Source organism: Sturnira hondurensis, unplaced genomic scaffold, assembly GCF_014824575.4.
Source record: "Sturnira hondurensis isolate 20B ecotype Veracruz unplaced genomic scaffold, ASM1482457v3 Scaffold0016684, whole genome shotgun sequence".
Classification (NCBI taxonomy): Eukaryota; Metazoa; Chordata; class Mammalia; order Chiroptera; family Phyllostomidae; genus Sturnira; species Sturnira hondurensis.
The window spans coordinates 2462753-2467519 of NW_028089315.1; the positions used below are offsets into that span (position 1 = coordinate 2462753).

The 4767-nt window shown below is 39.7% G+C and overlaps 1 pseudogene; it reads left to right on the plus strand.

The window, feature by feature from the left end:
• Positions 1 to 1857: 1857 nt before the first annotated feature.
• LOC119001535 (ribulose-phosphate 3-epimerase-like) lies at positions 1858 to 2701 on the plus strand (annotated as a pseudogene).
• The last annotated feature ends 2066 nt before the right edge of the window (positions 2702 to 4767 follow it).

Consider the following 4767-nt stretch of genomic DNA (forward strand, 5'->3'; position numbering starts at 1 on the left):
CTGGACTTATACAATTATTTCAATACAAGTTTTTCATGCCATTTATATTTAGAGTAAAATTAGAAATCCAAATATTTAATAATGAGAATTATATAAGTTATGACTCCAAGGAATACTCTGATACCAATAAACATGATGGTATAAGGAATATTAGTGACATAAAAGTGGTGCTTAAAACACATGGAGTAAGCAATGACACATATAGTAAATTATGCATAAAGTTTACATAAACCTAAGTGTCCCCGAGTGTATGTGTACTCATGTATTTATATGCATAGGCATGCTAATGACAGTGCAACCAAAATATTAAATTAGCATTTTATTGGAGGACTAAAACCATTTTCTAGTGTCCTTTTTATTATTAATTTGTGTACTTGGTTATAAATAGCAGTTTAAAAATATAACAATGCACTGCTTTCAATTTTGTGACTAAAGAATTAAAGTCTTTTTTAAAATTTCTTCCTCAAAAAAGCTTAAAAGCTTAACTGAGTGAGCAACCGTTAGCACAAAATCTGATTACTCTATTTGTACTCATTTGAACTTTATAAAGATATGTAAGGATGTGATGATTAAGCCAATTATTTTATTTCTAAATGGTCTAGCATTAAAATTTGTATAGAGAGAACTGATTTGAATACGGCATTTTTATAGAGTAGCAACATTTATTTCTACTTAGCCCTTCATCTTGCTTCTTTATATATTTATTTTGGAAGAAAATAAAAGGTATATGTTACCTCATTGTAGCTCCATTTGGTATTCAAACAGGCATCTGTGGTAGGCAGAATAATGCCCTTCCCCCAAGTGTCCCCATCCTATAATTCCTGATATCAACTGAGTACAGGGGAGTTAATACTGAAGATGAGCCTAATCAAGTGACCCTGAAAGAGGGAGATTTCCCCAGACTGTCTGGAGGGAGAGGGCCCAATAAAATCCCTGGAGTTCTTAAAAGTGGAAGAGACAGATAAAAGAGTCAGCATCCACCTTCTACAAATATCCAGAATTGAAATGCTTTTCACCACATCCACCTCTATCAAGTTATTTATAGCAGTTATTTCCTCAAAAACTGCAACACCAATTTAGGTCTCCCCGTTTCCCCGCTGTCTCCACATAGATGCCTTCGTACACAGCAATCAGAATGACCTCTTTGCATGTGTAAGTCATCTCATGCCACTCTGCTCAAAATCTGTCCACGGCTTTCCAACTTAATGGAATAAAACAGTTTTTACTACGGCTTACAGGGTTTGGCTTGGCCCCAGAAACATCCCAAACTCATCCTTTGCCACACTCCTCATTGTCACTCTGTGCCAGCCACATTGCCCTTTTTGCTGTTTCTGGAATGCTCCAAGCACATTCCTGCCACAGTCCTTTCCTTGGCTGGCGCAATGCTCGCCTCAGACACCCATCCACATGGCTGGCTCCGTTGCTTCATTCTGATTTTCCCTGGCATCCTTTCTAAAATAGCCTCCCCCTCCTCCATCAGTCAGCATCTTTTTGTCCTATTTTATTTTTCTCTTGACCTAGAATATTGGTTATATCCCTATTCAAATGTGATTGCTATGAGAACAGAAATGTGATCCTTCTTGCAATTGGTCACTGGTATGCCTCCCTCATCCAAATCAATGTTTAGTCATAGGAGGTTCTCTACAGTAATTGTTGACAGAAGAATCACTGATGCTTAAGTTTTTGTCACACTGCTCATCTGCTCATTAGACAGCCAAATGTTTTCCAAAACTCAAAGTAATTAAGCTTGTCATACAAGATAATTATTTTGATTCATGGAAGGAAATCATGGAGACCCTGGGAGGCACTTAAAGGTATCAAAAAATGAATTACAACTTGCTCTTGGGAGCCAGCACCATGGTACCTGGCTGCAAGACTGGCCTGTTCATCCTCAACAGCAACCCGGCCAATTTAGGGGCCCAGTGCCTCCAAATCCTGGACTCTGGGGCCGATTATCTGCACCTGGATCTGACGGATGGGAATTTTGTTCCCAGCATCACCTTCGTTGCCCTGTGGTAGCAAGCCCCTGAAAGCAGCTCGGCCAGGACCCTCTTTGATGTGCACATGACGGTGTCGAGGCCAGAACAGTGTGTAAAACCAGCAGCTATAGCCGGAGCTAATCAGCGTACCTTTCACCTCGAGGCTACTGAGAACCCAGGGGCTTTGATCAAGGACATTTGGGAGAATGGGATAGAGGTCAGCCTTGCCATCAAACCAGGGACTATAGCTGAGTATTTGGCACCGAGGACTAATCAGACAGATATGACCTTGGTATGACCGTTGAACCTGGGTTTGCAGGGCAAAAATTCATGGCAGATATGGTGCCAAAGGTTCACTGGTTGAGGACCCAGCCCCCACCTTCGGACACAGAAGTCGGTGGTGGAGTAGGTCCTGACGCGATCAATAAATGGCAGAGGCAGGGGCTGGCATGATTGCGTCAGGCAGGGCCATTACATGGAGTGAAGACCCCAGATCTGTGACCGACCTGTTTAGAAACGATTGCTGAGAAGTTGCTCAGAGATGTTCCCTTGATGGACCAAAGCACAAGGAGTCCAGTGCTCCAGCTCATGAAACCCTTTTGTTGGAAAACGAGAACGCTGAATGGCAAATCTCACGACAATTTAGGCAGCGCTGCTTCTCTGAGCAATCACTCATCCCAGTGACTAGTGTCTGTTGTGCAGAATATTGTGAGAGGTTATAAGTTGTTGTGTATTACTTCAGTGATGAAATTTCAAAATTAGTGGGGTGAAATACCGTTTTTACTGGGAGACTTGATTTTTATAAACTAAAAATATGGCTGTATTAAGGTTATAGAAAACGTGTCTTCTAAGGAAGGCATTGATAGCTACTGTGAAAAAAAAATGTTTTTCTCCCATTAATTTCCTCTTGTTTCTTGACTCTTTTCCAAAAGCCAAGTAAGTCCTTATGTTTTTCCTGGTCCATGTAATTTTTTATTTGTGGACATGTGTGATAATATGAGAATAGAACTTAGGGGGGGAAATCTAAGTTTGAATCTGGCTGGGATGGTATACTGTATTCTTCCTGCTTCTAAAATATCAATTTTTTTTTTACTTTATACCTTATATTTGATATATAAAAACAATGTATGAAAGCCATGGATTTTAAAGGGATCTGTTGTAAAATATAAGCATAGATTTTACCAGGGTGTTATGGTAACTTTGCTGCAGGGGAAGGTTATTCAGTGACTTCCCTCACCCCCACCTCTACCCCACATTTGTAAGACATAATGTGCTAGCTCTGAGCAGAAAGGAGAGAAAAGCCTCTATTTAGAAGCACAATTGTATTGACTCTTCCCCTTTCTATTTCTCCTTCGCATATCAAATCAACTAACCTGTTTGAGCTTCTATTAACTGATTTATACATTGAATATAATTATAAGAAATGTGTAGGATTATGTTGAGATACTATTTTATATGTAAAACTTCCACTACTCTTCCTAGAATTGTAGCATTGAATTGAATAGTTATCATTATAAAGCTTATGTTTTGTAGGTTGTAAAGAACTTTGATATAATCTCATTAAATCTCTACATCACTCCGGTGAGTGGACAAACAGGTATTTTTGTCCTCATTTTAAAAAATGAAGGTACTACAGCTCAGCAACAGGTCGTTAGCATGGAAAGGATCCAGTAGGGATTTCTGGTCTGCACTCAACAAACGGAGGCCTTGGGAGGTGGATTAGGCAAAGGAAGCTTCTCTTACTTAACATGGTCTTATTTCTGGTCTAACTTGACTCTGGAGCAGAAACGGATGACTGAGGATATCCTGAAACTATGGATAACCCCAAGAATATATATTTTATTAATCCAAGAAAGACTATGTAAGCTAAGAGATGGGAAGGTACAGATTCAACCCATAAAATAAGCATTTATAATTGTGTCCCAAATTATTCTTTGACAATAAATATGTGTCAGTCACCTCGTTAGTGTAAATACTTTTGCTGTATAGTACATATGGCAAGAAATAACAGGACCAGCGTCATTAAACTTTAGAAAATAGAAGAATTACAAAAAGAAGCCCACAGTTCAAATTATGTCAGAGGACTGACATAATTTCTGCGTGGACTCTTGGACAAGAATGTTAAAGTCAAATTCTATCTATGAAGGTCTGTCCAGAAAAAGTCCAGCTATCGTTACTATAATGGGTATGTTTTGCAAGACCTCGATGTAACCTGGCAGCCAAGGAGAGTGGATGGGAATGCACATGCACGGACCATGATGACCATGACGACTTCACTGTACTGGCTGGGGGAGGGCGGACAGCAGATGCTGTTGAGTGAGCATGTGCACTGTGTGGCCGTCTTATTCAAAGTGACTAAGTGATAGAGCAACAAATCTGCACCAAATTTTGTGTTAAGCTTGAAAACTCCTCTGTGGAAACTATTCAGATGATTCAGAAGGCTTCTGGGGACAAGTGCAACACAAATGAAAGTGTGAGACAAATGTTTAAAAGATAGTCAAGAGTCTGTTGAAAGTGATCCATGTTCTGGGAGGCCTGTAACAAGCAGAACACCTGAGAGTGGTGAACATGTATGGTATTCAATCAACAAAGATCGGAGACCTGTGTGAGGTCCCAAGGTGCCTACTTTGAAGGGGACTGAGGCGTCATTGCCCTATGTGCAGTTTCTTGTACCTTATATCTTCTTCATTAAATGTCTCCATTTTTCATATTACATGGATGGGTACTTTCTGGACAGACCTCATAATTCTTTATTTCATAAGCTGTGTTATCTTGGAAAAGTTACTTA